Source organism: Bos indicus x Bos taurus, chromosome 21 (genome assembly GCF_003369695.1).
Source record: "Bos indicus x Bos taurus breed Angus x Brahman F1 hybrid chromosome 21, Bos_hybrid_MaternalHap_v2.0, whole genome shotgun sequence".
NCBI lineage: Eukaryota > Metazoa > Chordata > Mammalia > Artiodactyla > Bovidae > Bos > Bos indicus x Bos taurus.
Genome location: NC_040096.1, coordinates 29,298,872 through 29,321,996, shown reverse-complemented (window position 1 = coordinate 29,321,996; position 23,125 = coordinate 29,298,872). Strand labels below are relative to the sequence as shown.

The window sequence follows — 23,125 nt, the reverse complement described above, 5'->3', positions numbered from 1 at the left end:
AAAGAAGGTTACTAGTGGAATTCAGGGGGGTGGGGAGCGGAATTAAATACTCAGGTTTCTTTCCTTTTCCATAACACAGTTACGACTTAAAGCATTTGCCCCACATCTGAAACATGTAACATTCTATTTGACATGCAGCCACCTCACAACAAGGCTTTGTGTGTTTCCAGGAGTGAGGCTGTTGTGGTCAACAGCCAATTAACCACTTACTAGACACACCTTTCTCCCCAGGGGCAAACTGGACTCCCTAACAGACACATTATCTTTTTCGGGAGTGCAAAGTACATTGTAAAGCAGTGAAGCATAATTTCCATGGTGGCATCTAAAGCAGAAAGAGTTCACGCAACTTTGACTCTCAGATGGTATACCGACACCCTGACCACAAGCAAAACACATCTTTGCACATAGTGCTGGGCTCTGTTACTATTCAGCACAGGCTTAGAATACACTCAGGTACTACCTGTCATCAGAGGAGAAACTCCCTTTATGCGGATCGATAAGGTAGAAGAAGCAGGCTCTCTCATGTAATCCAAAGAATTCTGAAACGGCAGTTTAATCTTGGAAGATATGAATGTTCACTTTCCCAATTTTGTGGAAAAATGTTTGTTAGTTCAAACATTTGAACTAACAAAGTTCCAAAGTTTATGCATACAACAGAGGCAAAGACAGAACTAAAATAAGGAGGAGGACCTCGCAGAGTAAGGATCTACATCAACATTCACCTATTGTAAGGTTGAAACAGGGAATGAAGGAAAAGGGGGCAGGGGAATGACAGAAAAGGGAATCACCACTGTCACTACTGAATACAAAAGGGGAAAAAAAAAAAAACCCAAGGAAGCCAATATGGAATAGCATGTGAAGAGTTCGCATGCGACAGTGAAGAGTTAAGCCATAACTGGACTGTCAGCTTCACTGAGAGCAGATGCATGCTTACTTTGTTTACCATTAGATCCTCACATCTAGAAGTCAATGCTCAAATAATAAGAAATGTGTTCAATGAATAAATGTTCTGCCTTTGGAAATTGTAATTCTATAGCTGTTGAATCTAAGATTTATATACCCTTTGGGACATTCCCACCAGCTATACCCGCTTCAGAAAGCTCCTTTACACCACCACCATGACAAGGCATTATCTAAACTACTGGCAACCCAGTGCTCATGACAAAACCATTTCTATATTCCAGCAACAACAACAACAAAATCTGACCTTTCTTCATCCTTTCAAGGACAGCAGGGTGCTGGTGGTAATGAACATGAGAAGTTCTAATGAAGCTCATATACAGGGAACAGAAAAAGATCTGTCTAGTCTTTTCCTTTTGAATAAACTTAAGGCATATTATCTATAACTTTCTGTAACTTTCTATCATGTATGCCCTATGCAGAAAGGCACAGGTGGCTCAGATGATAAAGAATCTCCCTGCAATGCAGGGGATTTGGACTCGATCCATTGGTCAGGAAGATCTCCTAGGGAAGGAAATGGCATGGACAACAGCAAATATCTCCAAAGAAAAGCATTATGCTCACTGTCAAGGGCAAATGAACTATGGCATCAGTCAAAGCGTAATGTACCAAGAGAATGCCAGGAGGATAGAGGGCAATGCAATTATGTTTTACTTTACTGAAAAGTAATGTTTTAGAAAACATCTTTTTACCTTGGTCTCTTAGCCTTATAGTGGAAACAGCACTTAGCTTGTAAGTCTTCAAAATACATTCTTTCATCCTTTAAAGAAAAACTCTTGAGGAGGGAAGCAGGTCTGCTGTCTATACACATAGCATATCACACTATACAAACTGTCCTGCTTAGAAACTACTCATGTGGCATCTGGTTTTTGTACAAGATGTGGGCTATTTCTACACTGTCACAACAAATTGGAGAATTAAAAAATAAACTATTTTTGGATTGAGATAGAAGGGAAAAAAACATGCTATGACAGAAAGGCACTGAACCGAGAACCAAGAGTCCTGGATTCCACTCTGACACTGCTGGTGGGAATGTAAGCTGATGCAGCTGCCATGAAAAACAGTATGGAGTTTGCTCAGACAACTAAAGTAGAATTACTATATGATCCAATAATCCCACTCCTGGGAATACACCCAAGATAAAACTATAATCCAGAAAAATACATGAACCCCTATGGTCATAGCAGCACTATTCACAGTAGCCAAGACATGGAAGCAACCTAACTGTCCATCAACAAATGAATGAATAAAGAAGATGTGGTGTCTATGTACAATGGAATATTACTTCATCATTAAAAAAATGAAATAATGCCATTTGCACCAACATGTAAAGAGATTATCATACTAAATAAGTCAGAAAGACAAATACCATGATATCACTGAATGTGGAATCTAAAATATGGCACAAATGAACATATTTACAAAGCAGAAACTGACTCATAAGAGAACAGACTGTGATTGCTAGTAGGAACAGGGGAGGGAGAGGGATGGACTGGGAGCCTGTGGTAGCTGAATGCAAATGACTACATTCCGAATGGATAAACAAGGTCCTAATGTATAGCACAGGGAACTATAATGCAAATCCTGTGATAAACCATAATGAAAAAGAATATACAAAAGAATGTCTATATGTGTACAGCTAGTCACTTTGCTGTACAGCAGAGATTGGCACATTATAAAACAACCGTATTTCAATAAAAATTTTAAAAAATATTTTAGAATATAACAGAAAAAGAATATACTTTATAATTTCTTTAGAAATAGTGAGAGCAATTGAGAGAAGATTTAGAAAGAATAACTTTTCCATTATAGTGTGCTTATTAAATTGTCTAAAGATGAGGAAAAAAAAAAAAAAAAAGCAGAGTCCTGGATTTCAGGTCTCGCAGGCAGACAAGCTCCACTTCCACTCTGGGTCTCTGCTGCCTTGCTGGCATGAAGAGGGGCCTCAAAGGAAGATCACTAACATTTCTTCTAGATGTCATGTCTCCTATGGCAGGCTCTGCTATACTATCCCCACTCTCACTAAGGGAGAGACATAGAGCTCTCCCTTCAGCAGACCCAGACTTCTTATTTACTCTGACAAATATACCCTCAGGAAATCATGGTAGTCCCCTGAATCATTTTCTGTTTTCCTCCTAAAATGTTCTGGCCAGTCGTTTTTCTAAAACCTTCCCATGACACTAACACTTACTAGTATTAGTCACTTCAGGCGTGTCTCTTTTCGACACCATTGACTGTAGCTGGCCAGGCTCCCCAGTCCGTGGGATTTTCCAGTCAAGAATACTGGAGTGGGTTGCCATTTCCTCCTCCAGGGGATCTTCCTGACCCAGGGATTGAGCTCATGTCTCCCACACTGCAGGCAGATTCTTTACACTTATTAAGGAGCAACTATATCCCAGGTATTGTTGAATGTTTTATAAGACTAACTTCTTTAAACCTCATGACTGCACACTGCTATTCCCAAGTCAAGCATAGGGATCTGAGACGGTGAAAGGCAGAGATATCACAGACCATTTTCAGAGTTCTGTTGAAGTCTGGGGCTGGGGTAAACCTGGGGCTGGGGACCTTTAGACCAAAGGTTATCTACCATTTATGTGATACCTGACCAGTACACAGCAGATGGCAATGCCCTTACTACTGTGAGTATGTTAGACATCACTCAATTTATTCAGGTATCGTAAAGGCATTCTTCTACAGGCTTCTCTTTATCCATTTGACCAGCCTCTCGGAATCGAGTGGTTTTCCTTTCCCCCTACCACACTGCAGCACCCGGTACTTACGTCTTTCATTTCTCTCTCCTCTTTCTTCTTTTGCCTCTCCTCTCTCATCTTTATCTACTCCTCTTTCTTCTTTTTCAACTCCTCTTCCTTCTTTCTCAACTCCTTTTCCTTCATTTTCCACTCCTCATCATCCTTTTTCCTCTCCTCTTCCTTCTGTTTCCAATGTTCCCTTTGCTGTGCTAAGTGCTATTTTTTGCACTGTAGCTCAGCTTTAACTCACTTTTGTTAGACATCTGTTTCCTTTGAGTAAAAGAAGAAAAAAGTGAATACACAAAATAACTTTTCTGTATTATCATTGCAAAAATCATTCAAAAGGAAATCAAGCTTGAAAATAGAACTTTTGGGCAGTAAAAGATTGCACATCTTAACCTCTGTAGAAGAATCCAGTAAATTAAGTTTGATCTGGTCTCCCTCTATATAAAATCATCCCTTTTCTCGTACACATAAATATCTGAAAAAAATAAAATGTTATAGTCTACTCTGGCCTGAAGAATAATAGCAACTTACTTTAGAACAGGTAACACATTTTTTCTATACAAGTTTCTTAACAAGTATACAAAAAATAAATAATAAAACAATCAAAAAGAACAATTATTAGACAAGAACGAACCCATTCATCCTCACACGGAGAAAAGAAAATGGGCTGTCATAAACTATAGAGACATGCCCTACTCAAATTTCTATGGCTCAATAAACATTCCTCCACTGAGCTTGGGCACATAGGGATTTCATTTTGCCCAACATTATACACATCAGTGAGGACAGCCACTGAAGACCTAACATGTTAATCTTCTTTTCCTGTAAAACTCCTCCTGAACTGTCACAGTTAATTTCATCTCCATACAACCTTATCTCTATAAAACTTTTATTTGCATAATGAATGCAATATTGATTATCCTGGCACTTTCTCTTTTCAATGCAAAAGATGTTTGTGAACACATGAATTAGGAGATAACACCATGACATGATCTTGGGAAAATTTATCTGAAAGAGATTTTTTAATCTTAATGGTGAGGATGATCCTAGTGGTGATGGTACCAGAAATTTCAAATAAAGTGAGTTTGGGAAAGACTCTCATCAATGATCAGTGATTATATTTGTCTCTCTTCTGCTTTCAATTGGAAACTAACAAATGGAAGCACTGAGAAATAAAGAACCCTTCTCCAACCCAATAGGAAATAGGCGATCTCCCAGAAAAAGAATTCAGAGGAATGAAAACAAAGATGACCCAAAATCTTGGAAAGAAAATGGAGGCACGGATAGAGAAGATGCAAGAAATGTTTAACAAGGAGTTTGAAGAATTAAAGAATAAACAATCAACAATGCAACAACTGAAATAAAAAATACACCGAAGAAACCATGGTTGAAAAAGACACATGTACTCGAGTGTTCATTGCAGGACTATTTACAACAGCTAGGACATGGAATCAACCTAAACGTCCATCAACAGAGGAATGGATAAAGAAGTTGTGATACATGTGTACAATGGATATTACTCAGCCATAAAAAAGGAATGCATTTGTGTCAGTGCTAATGAAGTGGATGAACCTAGAGCCTATTATACTGAGTAAAGTAAGAAAGAGAAAAATAAATACTGTATATTAACACATGTATAGGGAATCTAGAAAGATGATACTGAAGAACCTATTTGCAGGTCAGCAATGGAGACAAAGACATACAGAACAGACTTATGGACACGGGGGCATGGGAAAGGAAAGGGTGGAATGAATGGAGAGAGTAGTGTGGAAACATATACACTATTATATGTAAAATAGACAGCCAGTGGGAATTTGCTGTATGACTCAGGAAATTCAAACCAGGGTCTATGACAGCCTAGAGGAATGGGATGGGGTGAGGGGTGGGAGGGGGGTTTTTAAGCAGAAGGGTCCATATGTTTACCTATGGCTGATTCATGTTAATCTATGGCAGAAACAACACAATATCGTAAAGCAATTATCCTTCAACTAAACACAAGTAAATTAAGGGAAAGAATTCACTGGAGGAAACCAACAGAAGAGTAACTGAGGCAAAAGAACACATAAGTGAGCTGGAAGACAGAATGGTGGAAATAACTGAAACAGAGCACAATAAACAAAAAAGAATAAAAAACAATGAGGACACTCTCGGAGACCTACAAGACAACATTAAACATAACAACATTCGAGTCATAAGGGTCCCAGAAGAGAAGGACAAAAGGAAAGGCCATGAGAAAATATTTGAGGAGATTATAGTTGAAAACTTCCCTAAAATGGGAAGGGAAATAGCTACCCAAGTCCACAAAGCCCAGGAGTCCCCATATAGGATAAACCCAAGGAGAAACATGTCAAGACACATATCAAACTAAGAAAAATGAAATACAAAGAAAAATATTAAAAGCAGCAAGGGAAAAGAAACAAATAACATACAAGGGAACACAAGCCCCAAAGGCTACCAGCTGATCTTTCAACAGAAACTCTACAGGCTAGAAGGGAATGGCAGAACATACTTTAAGTGATGAAAGGGTAAAACCTACAACCAAGATTACTTTTTCCAGCAAGGATCTGGATTCAGATTCAAAGGAAAATCAAAAGCTTTACAGACAAGCAAAAGCTAACAGAATTCAGCATAACCAAACCAGCTCTTCAACAAATGCTAAAGAACTTCTCTAGATAGGAAACACACAAAAACAGAGGCCTACAAAAACAAATCCAAAATGATACAGTAAGTGGTAACAGCATCATACATACCAATAATCACCGCAAATGTAAAGAGCTAAATGCTTCAACCAAAAGGCACAGACTGGCTGAATGTATACAAAACAAGACCCCTATATATGTTGTTGACAAGAAACCCACCTGAGACCCAGGGATGTATACAGAATGAAAGTGAGGGGTTGGAAAAAGATATTCCGTGCAAATGGAAATCAAAAGAAAGAGTAGCAATTTCATCTCAGATAAAAAAATTGAAAGACCGTTACAAGACACAAAGCCATTATAAATATATATACAACCAACATAGGAGCATCTCAATATGCTAACAACTATGAAAGGGGAAATCAACAGTAACACAATAATAGGGGGGACTTGAACACCCCACTCACACCAATGGACAGATTATCCAGACAGAAAATAAGGAAACCAGGCTTTAAATGATACACTGGACTAGTTGGACCTAATAGATATACACAAATCAATATTTGTTTTCATCCAAAAACAATAGATTTCACTTTTTTCTTAAGTGCACATGGAACATTCTCCAGGATAGATCAGATACTGGGCCATAAATCAAGCCATGGTAAATTTTTAAAAACTGAAATAATTTCCAGCATCTTCTCTGACCACAACAATATGATTAGACATCAACTACAGAAAAAAAAAATTATTAAAAAAACACATACACATGGAAGTTAAACAACATGCTTCTCAATAACCAACAGACTACTGAAGAAATCAAAAAGGAAACATAAATATGCATAGAAACAATTAACAATGAAAACACAACAATGCAAAACCTATGGGATGCAGTAAAAGCAATACTATGAGGGAAGGTTATAGCAATACAAACCTATCTCAAGAAACAAGAAAGACTACCAAATAAACAATTTCATCTTACACCTAAAGCACTTAGAAAACAAACAAAAAAACCCAAAGTTAGAAGGAAAGAAATCATACAGATCAAAGCAGAAATAAATGAAAAAGAAATGGAGACAACAGCAAAGATCAATAAAACTAAAAGCTGGTGCTTTGAGAAGATAAACAAAATTGACAAACTGTTAGCTAGACTCATCAAGAAAAAAAGTGGGGGGGAGAGGGAGAAGATGCAAATCAATAAAATGGAGAAAGGAGAAGTTAGAGAAAGTAGAAATGTAAAAGGAGAAGTTACAAAAGATAACAGAAATACAAAGTATCAATAAGATACTATGAGCAACTATATGCCAATAAAATAGACAAACTGGAAAGAGAGAAATTCTTACAAACGTTTTACCTTCCAAAACTGAATCAGGAAGAAATAGAAAATAGGAACAGACCAGTCACAAATATGAAAATTGAAACTATAATAAAAAAATCTTCCAACAAACAGCAGGCCAGGGCCAGCTGGCTTCACAGGCGAATTCTACTGAAAGTTTAGAGAAGAGCTAGCACCTATCCTGCTCAAACTCTTCCAGAAAATCGCAGAGGAAGGAAAACTCCCAAACTCAATCTATGATACCAAAACTGGACAAATATACCACAAAAAAAGAAAGTTATAGGCCAGTATCACTGAACATAGATGCAAAAATCCTCAACAAAATTCCAGCAAACAGAATCCAACAACACATTAAAAGGATCATACATCATGATCAAGTGGGGTTTATCCCAGGATGCAAGGATTTTTTAATATATGCAAAATCAATGTGATACACCATATTAACACATTGAAAGATAAAAACCATATGATCATCTCAATAGATGCAGAAAAAGCTTTTGACACCCATTTATGATTAAAAAAAAAAAAAAAACTCCGGAAGGTAGGCACAGAAGGAATATACCTCAACAAAACAATGGCCATATATGGTCTATCCACAGCGAACATTATTCTCAATGGTGAAAGCCCTCTTTTCATGTCTCTGCTGTTAAAATGAGGCCATCAATATTAGGATATTTTGCTCCATTGTGCTTTTTTTTACTTACTCTTGAAATAAAAATGAAACACAGCAAGAATTTTCTCTAAAATCAGGAACAAAACAATGGTGCCCATTCTCGCCACTAGTATTCAAATAAAAGGAATCAAGATTGGAAAAGAAGTAGAACTCTCACTGTTCATAGATGACGTGATGCTTTACATGGAAAACCCTAAAGATACCACCAGAAAATTACTAGCACTGATTAATGAATACAGTAAAGTCACATATAAAATTAATATACAGAAACTCCTTGCATTCCTATACACTAACAATGAACAATCAGAAAAAGAAATTAAGGAAACAATCCCATTCACCATTGCTACAAAAAGAATACAACTCTTAGGAGGAGACTTCCAGTTCAAGATGGCGGAGTAGGACTTGCACTCTCCTCCTGCAAGAGCACCAAAATCGCAACTAGCTGTTGACCAACCATCCACAGGAGGACACTGGAACCTATCAAAAAAAAAAGATACCCCACGTCCAAAGACAAAGAGGAAGCCACAGCAAGATGGTAGGAAGGGCACAATCACAATAAAATCAAGTCCTATACCCGCAGGGTGGGTGAATCACAAACTGGAGAACAATAATACCAAAGAAGTTCTCCCACTGTTGGGAAGGTTCTGAACCCCAGGTCAGGCTTCCCAGCCTAATGATCGGACAAAGGGACTGGGAATTCCCAGGGAATCTGACCTTGAAGGCCAGCAGGATTTGATTACATGACTTCCACAGGACGGGGGAAACAGACACTCCCGTCTTCAGTTCAGTTCAGTTGCTCAGTCATGTCCAACTCTTTGCGACCCCATGAATCACAGCACACCAGGCCTCCCTGTCCATCACCAACTTCCGGAGTTCACCCAGACTCACGTCCATCGAGTCAGTGATGCCATCCAGCCATCTCATCCTCCGTCGTCCCCTTCTCCTCCTGCCCCCAATCCCTCCCAGCATTAGAGTCTTCTCCAATGAGTCAACTCTTCACATGAGGTGGCCAAAGTACTGGAGTTTCAGCTTTAGCATCATTCCTTCCAAAGAAATCCCAGGGCTCATCTCCTAAAGAATGGACTTGTTGGATCTCCTTGCAGTCCAAGGGACTCTCAATAGTCTTCTCCAACACCACAGTTCAAAAGCATCAATTCTTCGGTGCTCAGCCTTCTTCACAGTCCAACTCTCACATCCATACATGACCACAAGAAAAACCATAGCCTTGACTATATGGACCTTTGTTGGCAAAGTAATGTCTCTGCTCTTGAATATGCTATCTAGGTTGGTCATAACTTTCCTTCCAAGGAGTAAGAGTCTTTTAATTTCATGGCTGCAGTCACCATCTGCAGTGATTTTGGAGCCCCCCAAAATAAAGTCTGACACTGTTTCCACTGTTTCCCCATCTATTTCCCATGAAGTGATGGGACCGGATGCCATGATCTTCGTTTTCTGAATGCTGAGCTTTAAGCCAACTTTTTCACTCTCCTCTTTCACTTTCATCAAGAGGCTTTTGAGTTCCTCTTCACTTTCTGCCATAAGGGTGGTGTCATCTGCATATCTGAGGTTATTGATATTTCTCCCGGCAATCTTGATTCCAGCTTGTGCTTCTTCCAGCCCAGCATTTCTCATGATGTACTCAGCATATAAGTTAAATAAGCAGGGTGACAATATACAGCCTTGACGTACTCCTTTTCCTATTTGGAACCAGTCTGTTGTTCCATGTCCAGTTCTAACTGTTGCTTCCTGACCTGCATACAAATTTCTCAAGAGGCAGGTCAGGTGGTCTGGTATTCCCATCTGTTTCAGAATTTTCCACAGTTGATTGTGATCCACACAGTCAAAGGCTTTGGCATAGTCAATAAAGCAGAAATAGATGTTTTTCTGGAACTCTCTTGCTTTTTCCATGATCCAGCGGATGTTGACAATTTGATCTCTGATTCCTCTGCCTTTTCTAAAACCAGCTTGAACATCTGGAAGTTCACGGTTCACATATTACTGAAGCCTGGCTTGGAGAACTTTGAGCATTACTTTACTAGCATGTGAGATGAGTGCAATTGTGCAGTAGTTTGAGCATTCTTTGGCATTGCCTTTCTTTGGGATTGGAATGAAAACTGACCTTTTCCAGTCCTGTGGCCACTGCTGAGTTTTCCAAATTTTGCTGGCATATTGAGTGCAGCACTTTCACAGCATCATCTTTCAGGATTTGGAATAGCTCGACTGGAATTCCATCACCTCCACTAGCTTTGTTCATTGTGATGCTTCCTAAGGCCCACTTGACTTCACATTCCAGGATGTCTGGCTCTAGGTGAGTGATCACATCATCGTGATCACTCACTTAATACCACTGCATGAGGACTGGTGAACAGAAAAATAACAGAATTCTGTATCACCAAAACTACCATTTAATAGAAAAACCTGTAATCACTTTTTAAAATCCATATGCATATCAGAATTATCTTGGGATTTTTTGAAAAATACAAATGCCCATATACTGCTTTTTTTTCAGCAGAGCTCCAGATATATTTCTAATGAGCAGCCATGTTTAAAAGCCACTGGACTATATCAGGATTTTACTTTTATCTAGTTTGTTTTACTCTTTCTATTTCATATTCAGTGCTCCTATTTCATTCACTTTATGTTTTCCAATTTTTCCATCTCCTCTTTTTGATGTTCTTTCTCAAGACTTTATCAAGCATAGTAGAAAAGCCCTTGTATACATATTAATAATATGCATAATATATATATTTAGAAAATTTATGAACTTTTGCCTAACTAAAAAATTTATGACATTTTGATTCCACTTCTTTGACTATGAATAGAATGCTCGATTTCTATTAAAAAATAGATATGTAACAAGCAACCAAGGTTAACTATATAGCACAGGGAACTGTAGTCAATATTTTACAGTAACATATAATGGAAATTTCAAAACCAATAATAAGTGTACTGGCATAAATGAATTACAAAAAAAAAGAATTTCACATTTTCAAATTTAGTCAGCTTATTTTTGCTAGTTTTTCAAAATGCCCTATGAACACCTAATAACAACGTATGAGATACAAAATTTGAAATTTATTTGTGTAGGATATAAGGTTAATACAAATAGAAATCATTATATTTAAATTATTAATGACATCATTCAAGATGCTTACTTTTTTCTGCACTTGATAAAATACTCTCAGCAAAATGATAATATGCCTATGATTGTATATTTTTTTCTTTTCACTTATATTTCTTCTGATTTTTGCTTTGTGTATTCTTGTTTCTTTGTTGTTAGCTGTCTGATGGTTTATGATGAATACCTTATTTGTGAATTGTTCCTTTTATCATTACAAATATTCATCTTTGTTTCATTTTAAAATTAATTATTTAATTTAAAAAATACTTAGGAGTAAACTTACCTAAAGACCTGTATGCAGAAAACTCAGACACTGATGAAAGAAATCAAAGACAAAACAAACAAATGGAGAGATATACCATGTTGTTGGGTTGAAGAATAAATATTGTGAAAATGACTATCCTACCCAAAGCAATCTACAGATTCAATGCAATCCCTATCAAAGTACCCATGGTATTTTTTCACAGAGCTAGAGTAAATAATATCACAATCTGTATGGAAACACAAGACCCTGAATAGACAAAGCAATCTTGAGAAAGAAGAATGGAGCTGGAGAAATCAACCTAACTTCAGACTTCATTACAAAGCTCCAGTCATCAAGACAGTACAGTACTGGCACAACAGAAACATAAACCAGTGAAACAAAATAGAAAGCCTAGAGATAAATCCACCCACCTACAGGTACCTTATCTTTGACAAAGAAGACAAAAATATACAATAGAGAAAAGACAGTCTCTTCAGTGAGTGGTGCTGGGAAAACTGGGCAGCTATGTGTGAAAGACTACTTCCTAACACCATAAACACCAAACAAAAAACAAAGTAAACAAAAATAAATGCCAAATGGATTAAAGACCTAAATGTAAGACCAGAAACTATAAGACTCTTGGAGGATAACATAGACACAACAGTCTTTGACATAAACCATAGCAAGATCCTCTATGACCCACCTTCTAGAGTAATGGAAATAAAAACAAAAATAAACAAATGGGACCTAATTAAACTTAAAAGCTTTTGCACAACGAAGGAAACTATAAGCAAGGTGAAAAGACAACCCTCAGAATTGGAGAAAATAACAGCAAATGAAACAGCTGACAAAGAAATGACCTCCAAACTATACAAGTAGCACATGAAGCTCAATACCAGAAAAACAAACAACCCAATCAAAATGTGGACAGAAGACCTAAATAGACATTTCTCCAAAGAATATATACAGATGGCTAATCAACACATGAAAAGATGCTCAACATTGCTCATTATTAGAGAAATGAAAATCCAAACTCAATGAGGTACCATCTCACACTGGTCAGAATGGCCATCATCAAAAAGTCCACAAACAATAAATGCTAGAGAGGGTGTGGAAAGGGGAGAACACTCTCGCCCTCTTGGTGGGAATGCAGACTGATACGACCACTATGGAGAACAGTATGGAGATTCCTTAAAAAGCTAGGAATAAAACTACCATATGACCCAGCTATCCCACTACTGGACATAAATTCTGAGGAGACCATAACTGAAAAAGATATGTACCTCTGTGTTCACTGCAGCACTATTTAAAATAGCTAGGACATGGAAGCATGTCCTATAGTATGTCCAATAGCTAGGACATGTCCACCAACAGATGACTGGATAAAGAAGTGGTAATACAAATATACAACACAATATTACCCAGCTATAAAAATGAATGCATTTGAGTCAGTTCTAATGAGGTGGACGAACCTAAAGCCTATCATACAAAGTGAAGTATATCAGAAAGAGAAAGACAAATAATGTATATAACGCACATATAGGAATCTAGAGAGATGGTACTGATGAACCTATTTGCAGGGCAGCAGTGCAGTCGCAGACATAGACAACAGACTTGTGGACACAGCTGGGGAAGGAGAGGGTGGGAAGAATTGAGAGAGTAGCATTGTATATACGTAAAATAGACAGCCAGTGGGAATTCACTGTATGACACAGGGAACCCAATCCGTGACACCTAGAGGGGTGGGACGGGGAGGGAGGTTTTTAAGAGGGAGGGGGCATATGTATACCTATGGAGGATTCATGTTGATGTTTGGCAGAAACCGTTGCAGGATTATAAAGTAATCATCCTCCAATTTAAAATAAAAGATTGTAAAAAAAAAAAAAAAAAAGACAGCTATGGAGTTTCTTCCACTTACTGATTTTTGGATCTATTCCAAACTACTTTGCATCAACTCCTGGACGAATAGGAAAGCTCAAGAGACCACCTCATAAAAGCTTTGGAAAGTACACATTAGAGTAAATGAATGGACCTTTACACACAGTGAAATGGCTTAAAAAGTGGCACCAAATGCAGTGTCAGCGCTGAACTCCATAGGCTTTCCTGAGGGGCTTGCCAGTCAGCCCCACTAAATCTCCTGGCACAAGGAGCAAGGCTTGGGGACATGAGTTATGGAGCTTCCTGGGGATAATGCAGGTCATTGCAAAAGGACTTTTGATGCTCTCAGTTTAAGAAAATAAGAGTCAGAGCTACCTGCTGTTAATTAATACTCATTTCACACATATAAAAAGCTGGTCTCTCATTTACAACTAGCAAGGGGTTAAAAGCAGATAAATCAAACCCACCTATATGTCTCCTCCCTGTCTGATTGTCAACCAACTCTCCCACCCACCAGCCAACCACAGTTCAACTCTACCCTGGCTTAGGAACACTTACAGTGGTTCTGCCAGAGCTCCATCCAAGCCAGGTCAGTAGACAGACTTTCATGATGTCTGCTTAGTTTGCCCCTTACAGAGTCCATGTTCTGAATTTGTTTTCCGTTAGTGACATCCCCCGGAGAAGGCAATGGCACCCCACTCCAGTACTCTTGCCTGGAAAATCCCACAGACGGAGGAGCCTGGTGGGCTGCAGTCCATGGGGTCGCTGAGGGTCGGACACGACTGAGCAACTTCACTTTCACTTTCCACTTTCACACATTGGAGAAGGAAATGGCAACCCACTCCAGTGTTATGCCTGGAGAATCCCAGGGACGGGGCAGCCTAGTGCGCTGCCGTCTATGGGGTCGCATAGAGTCGGACACGACTGAAGCAACTTAGCAGCAGCAGCAGCAGTGACATCCCCTCAAACCTATCTGCATTGCCTGATCCATCTTCCTCTCCTCTGCATCTTAGCAGTTTTCTCCTGTGGTTTTCCAGCTTTACTATCACTGAATACAACCCCCCCCCCCCCATCAAATCTTTTCTTTCTTTTCTTATCCTCCAATTACCCTGACAACAGAAATCTCAAAGTTCAAATCAGCTACTCCATGTTCTCTGAATGTTTTACCCCCATTCCCAACCCCGAGAACTTTTTTCAAATTTCCACTCTACTGATTTCCTTCTTTTCCCTGGTTCACCATTTATCCCCCCGTTTCACTATGACTCATCTCCATCCCTCCTCCCAGATGTCTCAATTCTCACAACTTGTGTTTCAGCCCATCTTGGAGTTCAGTAAACTCCCATCCTTACCATCCAAGTAAACGAATCAATAGAAGAGCTTAAAACTGTGCCTGGCAAGTAATGAACAGCAAAGAGAAGTTATTTCTTCTCCTCCTCCTCTTTTTCTATTATTAGTATTCCTATTTTTTCACCCTGCGAACTCTTTCCCCATCACGCTAATTCCACCCTAATTCAATAACTAAAACCATCACTCAAAGTTCACTGCAAATGATCGATCTAACTCTTAAAAAAAAAAAGCAGAGGGAGGTGACGGAATTTCCTGGTAGTCCCGTGGTTAGGACTGAGTGCTTTCACTGCCAGAAGCCAGGGTTCAATCTCTGGTTGGGGAACAGAAGATCCCACAAGCTGCGCTGCATGGCCAAAATTAAATTAACAACAAAAAAGCACGCTCATAGCCAGAGAACAGATTTAATTAATGTCTTGCTGGAAGTGAACACCCTTCGACTTGACGGGTAACAGCAGCATCTACCAGCTTTGCAGACAGCTGAAAATACTCAAACAGCATCCATTCCCCTTCCTCTGCGAGTTAGCTGGTGGCCAGGAGGGGTGCGGCACGGAACGCCTCTCCCAGGGCGGAAGGTGGGCGCCCAGGTGATGCCACTATGACTCTCTCTCTCTCCCTCCTCTGTGCTTGCCTCCTGGCTCAGGTGGGAGATCTGCAGCAGGGGGCTGCCTCAGGGGCCCTTTGGCCGCTTTCGGGCGCCGCGGAGCACGCAGGAGTCCCGGGAGGGGGCCGACGCCAAGGTCCGGATGGAGCTGCGGCAGGCTACTACGGCCTGAAGCTCCGAAAGCCAAGGACCCCAGCGCGGGAGGGTGTAGGAGGCGCGCAGAGGCTGCGGCCCGGGGAGTGCAACCCCCTCGCAAGCACCTGGATGCGGGACCTCCCCTCGCGTTTACCTGGACTCGAGCTGCGGCGGCGGCCTGGGCTTATGCTGAGCCAGCCGACGGTTCGGGCTCCTCAAAATCTTCATGGCGACCCTCTACGGAGTAAGACTCTGCAGGCTCCAGGGAGCACTCAGACTGCGGCTCGCCCGGCCCGGGCCAGGTCTTCTACGTCCCATGCTCCGCCCTGGCCACGCCCACTACACCCACACCACACTCAGGTCACGCCCTCTACGTCCCGCGCTCCGCCCCAACCACGCCCTCCACGCCCCCGGCTCCTCCAGACCTGGGCGCCGCCCCCCCCCCCCCCCCCCCCCCGCCCATACTCGACCTGGGCGCCCCCACCCATACTCGACCTGGACTCCCAGGAAGCGGATGGCGCAGAGGACTAAGCACCCTTGTGCTATGGACAGGACTCACCTAAGTGGCTGCAAAGGAAGGGTGTCAGTGTTTTGGGAGCTCCTGTCAACGTGCCAGCAAGGAACAACTTTCACTCCCTGACAACTACTTTAGGTTAGTTGAATAGAAATGGAAAAAAGCGCAGATCCAGCTGCCACACACAAAGACTTAAAGATTTACCTAGTTTTGACCAGAGGAAAAAATACATATTCAGCTTGCCTCCACGACATTGCTTCTTTGAGTCCTAGCTTTTAAAAGCCTGGGTAACAAAACACCCTGCATATGCTAAGTGAAATTAGTCAGTTCGACAAGGACAAATACTGCATGATATCCCTTGTACATGGAATCTAAAAAATGTGAGGAGCTACTGAATATAACAAAAGAGAAGCAGGCTCACAGATCTAGAGAATAAATTAGTGGTTACCAGTGAGAAGAGGGGGACGCATTATAGGGTAGGAGATGAAGAGGTACAAACTATTATGTAAAATAAGCTACAAGACACGGGGAATATAGCCAATATTTTACAACTATAAATGGAGTATACCTTTAAACATTGTGAATCTTGATATTGTACACCTGTAGCATATAAAGTGTAACCAAGCAAAACCAAATGCTGCCTTCCCAGGGACAGACTCCCTCACCCATATCCTCTGCTTTAGCTCCTCTGATAAGTGCCTAGATGGTAGCAGCTGAGTACATTTCCTGAGTAGTTTTACAGATGCTAAAACCTCCAGGTGGAAGATGCTAACTAGTTCACTACTTCGTGACCAGAGTACATAGCCTCCAGGTCTACTGGAGCCTAATATTTTTCAGTGGCTTGGTCAAGTCTGACTCTCTGTGACCCCTTGAACTGCAGCACACCAGGCTTCCCTGTCCTTCACTATCTCCCAGAGTTTGCTCAGACTCATGTCCATTGAGTCCATGATGCTTAAGGACAATGCCTAACCCTAAGTTAACTCCTGTGACGCGCCCTGTTACCTCGCCATTAACCAGTCGGAGAATTGTGCATGGGGTGGTCATGTACCCTTTGGCTTACCTCCCTCACCTTGCCCATTGGCGATTGCAGGCTTTTTAAGCAGTAGCTGTCCCAGACTCCTTGTATGGTGCCTTCCAATAAACGCTGCACTTTGCTTTACCACAGCCAGGTGTCAGTAGTTGGTTTTACTGCGGTAAGGCTCAGTAACAAATGAATATCAACTACACTTCAATTTACAAAAGGAAAAAGAAAAAAGATTAATAAAAATCCAGGTAACCATTCTTGGACTCCCCCAAAACTGCCATAACAGTTGAGTTTTATGACCCCAAAATGGAATTTGGGATTCTAAAAAGCAGGTTTGGCCCCATTTTTACACAAGCTTTTCACCATGTTTCTTAGATGTCTATGGAATCACTTCACACATTAGAATCAAAGTAGAGAGCAAGGGCTGTATCTTATTCACAGCAGTATCCCCAATACCTACAACAGTGATGCAAAACAGGTGCTCAATAAATATATGTGAATCTATTTAATTGACAAGTACTACAGTATTTTCAGGGCTTCCCTGGTGGCTCAGCTGGTAAAGAATCCTCCTGCAATGCAGGAGACCTGAGTTAGATCCTTAGGTTGGGAAGATCCCCTGGAGAAGGGAACTGCTACCCACTCCAGTATTCTGGCCTGGAGAGTTGGACATGACTGAGCGACTTTTACTTCACAGTATTTTCAAAATAAACATAGACCTTATTGTAAATACAATATCAGGTCTATCTATAAAATGGCTTTCTTTGTGCCAATTTTGCCTTGCTAGCAAATTATTGTAAGCATAAGTAAGACTAAAAAAGAGAGACTTAAAATGTCTTTAGTTAGAAGGAATTAAAGGTATTCCAGAAGAAAAATTCTATGAAACAAACACTTGCCACTGCCATATGTTAGATACTTAATAAATGTTAAACTCTACATGTATTTTCCTGTGTATCAGATACAATACTATGCCCATAGAAAATGAATCTGAGTCTCAAAGAAGTTAACTACCTTGCCCAAATTTCACAGCTACTGAGAAATTTCCCTGAGACTGGAATCCCTGTCCACCTGACTCTCCAGTTTATACATTCCTACTTGGTGTTACTGTCTCTCCAATGTGAGGGTTGCTGAATGTCCACGACCTGCAAAGCATTGTGATGGAAGGTTTGGATGGTCCAAAACTGAGGACACTGTAATCCCCTTTCAAAAGTAGGGTTAAAATCCAGTTGAAAGTGGAAAAATGGTTGAAGGCAGCATACAATTAAAGACAAACAAGAAGGAAATGGTCAAAGGAGTGCACTGTGTTAAAAGAACTCAAGTAAGAGCCGTCTGGTGTGAGTGGGGAGATGGTAGGAGGAAATTAGAATTATGAACATGGTTAAAGCTTGAAATGGATAGGTAAGGGTTTTAACAGTAGTAATGCAGAACAGAGAACATTTTCAGGCATAAACAAAGCTCCAAAGAAGAGAAAGCAATATGTGTACTTAACAAATGATGAGTGAGCCAGCTTTTTGGAGCATAACAGACTCTTAGGGGAGCAGATTTGGGCCTTAAGGGATGCTGAAGAGCAGACAATAGAGTCCCACCATTATAGATATTTGAGCAGAAAATGACACGTGGGAAGAGGCATCCAAGGGTGTCTAAGTGTGGGGGACTGGAACATACAAAGGCTGAAGAGACCAATTCACAGTTTTTTGTAAGAATCCAGGCCAGGATTGTTGTTGTTTAGTCGCTAAGTTGTGTCCTACTCTTTGTGACCCCATATGCTATAGCACACCAGGCTCCTCTGTCCATGGAATTCTCCAGGCAAGAATGGAGTGGGTTGCCATTTCCTTCCCCAGGGGTATCTTCCCCACCCAGGGATGGAAAATGCATCTCCTGCATTGCAGACAGATTCTTTAACATCTGAGCTACCTCGGAAGCCCCTTAGGTAGTGTAGTAATATCATATCTTGTTTTAATCACATAAACATAAGTCAACTATCCTCCAAAAAAAGGAAACATTAAATGAAAAAACAAACAAACAAACAAACCAAGGATTAATGAGACACAACTTTTGATGGTTTCTTCTGGCACATGCCACTCTAATTTACAATCGTGACCTAGGAGTAATGCTGAGGCACTGGTTACTGCAGTAACAGGAGTAGGGCATGAAGAAATCCTGCCTCCTTGTGGCCATTTCCCACAACAGCAAACTTAAAGATATTGCTTACATTGCAGTGAAATAAGTTTTCTTTTTCTCTTTTGCCTTTTGAGTCCCTTTCTACTTTAACTGTTCCTAATCTACAGTCTGAATTGATAACTAAGTTTTCTTCTTTTCAGAACTAACCTATTGGCTGTTTCGAAACAATGCAAAAAGGAAAAAGAATACACGATCCTTACACCTTCGTGGAAATAAATTTTTTTGGAGGAAATAGAAAGATGGCTTTAATCCCCAAGCTGGCAGAGTAAAGAACACAGTAGGCCCGTGCCTCAGGAACTGTGCCCCCGCCATGGGGAATCAAGGAGATGATATAGTCGGGGCTCACAGTCAGAGGTTGGAGATAAAGAGCAAAGGTGTAAGGACCCTGTATTCTTTCTTTCTGCATTGTTTCAAAACAGTCAATAGGCTGGCTTCAGGTAACCTGGGTCTGGGATTCTGTTCCAGTAGTTAGGTCCATTGTCTTTTGTGGATTGCACTACAGCTTTCTTTCCTTAATGCAAAGAGGGGAAAACAAACTACAAGGGGTGTTTACAGATCAAGTGCTGTAAAGTTAAGCATCAGGATGTGACTAGCATAAAATTAAAAGATAATAGATGCAGAGTGTAGCTCATGCAGAATTGGAGGGTGATAGGTGTGGGATATCCCTGGAGAAGAGCAAGGCAACCCACCCCAGTGTTCTTGCCTGGGAAATCCCATGCACAGAGGAGCATGGCAGGCCAGGCCACGGGGTTGTAAAGAGTTGGACATGGCTGAGCGCCTAAACAACAACAACCTAAACTCCAATGACATTTTTCATAGAAACAGAATAATCTTAAGATGTGTGAGGAACCACAAAGGACCCAGAATAGCCAAAGCAAACCTGAGAAAGGAGAACAAGCTGGAAGCATCTCACTTCCAGACTTCACATTACATTACAAAGCCACCATAAAGAAGTGTGGACTTGGCACAAAAACAGGCACACAGACCACAGGCCCAGGATAGAGAGCCCAGAAAAGTTCTAAGGGCATGTACTCTTGTTAACTCACAAGAATTAAGGAGCCAAAGACATACACCAGGGAAAGGAAAGTCCCCTCAATAAACGGTGCTGGGAAAACTGGGCACCACGTGCTGAAGAGCAGCACTGTACTTTGCCCACACCACACACACAAAACTGGCCATACACTGGGTTCTCCACACCAAGTCCTTCCCCACCTGGCCCTCTGAAGACAGACACTCCTCAGCAGTCAACCACACACAGGCACCTTTCCCCCACTCTTCCTCACGTTTCTTCACCTTTTTCTTCAGCAGGACCACCTACCAGCAGGTCCTGAGGAGACCAGGCTCCTGTCTGAGTGAACAGGACCCCACAATGTCCCAAAGCTGAAGTCCTGGTGGGTCCTGAGGGATCCTGGCTCCCATTAGCATGGACTTGACCACCCCCACCCTCGAGTTCCAGAAACCAAAGCCAGGGCAGGTTCTCAGGAGATGGGGCTCCCATCAGCTGTGCTGGGAGCCAAGTCCAAAGGCAGAACGCACATCCCCAGGGTGACTCAAGGAGGTGGGCTTACGTTCCCTGCCAGCCAATGGGAAAGCGCAGATCAAGCCACCCTCGCCTTCAGCGGAGGCCCTGCCCCCTGAGGGCAGTTCTGCTGCCTCCATGAAACTGGGGAAAATCAAACTGAAACAGAACCAAACAGCCCATGACTTTTCCAAAATTGTTACAGAACAATTAACTGGAAACCATATGAAATGAAATGACTATAAACACAAACTTTAAAATACAAAACTATCAAAATTACTGAAAAACAAAGAAGAAAATCTTCATGACTTTGGCTTTGGTCTGCAGATCATGAGCTTTGAGGTTAGCCCACAAAAAGCAAGTGCATAAAAGAAAAAAATATTGTGGACTTTATAAAATTAAATATTTCTACTCTGAAAGACCTGATTCATAAGGTCAAAAAACAAACCATGAACTGGGAGAAAAATATTTGTAAACTACATACCTAATAAAGCATCTGGACTCAAAACAGATAAAGACCTCTAAAACAACCCCATAAAAAATTCGGTAAGGATGTGAAAAGACACCTGGCCAAAAAAGATATATAGATAGTAAATACCTTACAAGAATTAGATTGTAAAAACATCATACTATTAAGGAATAACAAGTTAAAATCATGCGATATCACACCACACCTTTTAGGACTGCTAAACTCCATATATATGACAATATCAACTGCTGGAGGGTGAGGAAAAAGAAGTCTCCCTCACTGCTGCTGGCATGTACGTACAGCCACTTTATAACACAGTTGGGCAGTGTTTTCCAAAGCTAAACAATGCAATCCAACAACTATGATTTCAATATTGACTCAACTGCTTTGAAAATTTATCACAAATTCAAACAAGGATGGAATTATGCACAGCAGCATTATTCATAATAGCTAAAATCTTGAAAAAAACAGGATATCCTTCAACAGATGAATGCATAAGCAAAGTAGGGTATAACCATGTCAAGGTGAGTAGAATATGCCACCCCAAAATATGCCTCTCTGGTATAAGGATTATTCAGTCTAATGAAAAAACAAACAAACAAAACAAAACAGGAATCTCAGAAAACTAAGAAGTGATTGCCCTTTTGTGAAGGACATTTACAAAAGAGAAATCTCATATTTAAGGGCTTACCCTCTTTGCACCAGAAATAGAAGGATAATTAAAACCCAAAGAACTTATCAATGGAGAGATCCTGACTTAAATCTGCAACAATCATATGCTTCTTTACTGTGTTTTGCATGATAACCTGTCATAATGGGCTCCCCCCCCTTCCCCAAGGTCTTTCTTTTATTTTTATCTGAAATGGTATTTGAGGTGATGGCTTTGGACATTTCAGGAAGTGACTCAGGTTTCCTGGGTAGCTCCCTTATACACATGACATATACAAGTTATTAAACTTCTGTTTTTCTCCTGGTGGTGTCTCAAACTCTGCTACAGTGCTTTTATAAAGAATGGGAAAATGAAGCTGGGCTCCTGAAGGCTGCTCCTTCTGGTCTAAGCTGCGTCCATCAATGTCACAGGGAAAAGAAAAAGAGAGGAATAATTTTCTTTTCTTTCCTGAGAACAAAGAAGATAAAGAGAACACTGAGCAGCCCTGATCCCTCCTAGATTTTACTTCACTGTTCCTAATCTGTAGTCTGCAAATAAATTTGCTTTTCTGTCCCCTAACTGCAGGAGCTACATCCTCCACCTATTTTCCTTTAACTCCATGCTACTTACAACCTGGTGCTTACTTTTACAGCAGACCACCCCTTGTAGTTTTCTTTCTTTTTGCATTTCAGAAAGAAGGCCGCAGGGCAATAAACCAGAGACAACCAGACCTAATTACCAGGCTATCTGATACCGGCTCTGACTTTTGTGGGTTCCTATTGTTGTTGTTGTTTTATAATTTTATTTACTTATTATCTACTTTTGGCTGTGCTGGGTCATCATGCTGCGCGGACTTTTCTCTAGTTGAGGAGAGCAGGGGCTTCTCATTGCAGTGTGAGGGCTTCTCATTCAACTATTGAGCCTTTGTTCTAGAGCCTGGGAGCCACAACTGCTGAGTCCACGTGCTGCAAATACAGAAGCCCTCATGCCCTGAAGCCTGTGCTCCACAACAAGAGAAGCCACAGCAGTAAGAAATCCTCGAAACAAAACGAAGAGTAAAAAAAATTTAAAAAAAAAAAGTAAAAAAA

General features: G+C 40.7%; 1 long non-coding RNA gene across 2 annotated transcripts in view; it reads right to left on the bottom strand.

Moving 5' to 3' along the window:
- The window catches only part of LOC113880099, a 48,366-nt gene extending 32,354 nt beyond the window's left edge, over nt 1-16,012 (bottom strand). Inside the window, exon 1 of one of the 2 annotated variants that reach the window (XR_003507587.1) lies at nt 15,839-16,012. This is a non-coding gene — a long non-coding RNA (uncharacterized LOC113880099). The remainder of the gene's footprint in view (nt 1-15,838) is intronic. The other variant, XR_003507588.1, reaches the window with a different exon arrangement.
- Between the last annotated feature and the right edge of the window lie 7,113 nt (nt 16,013-23,125).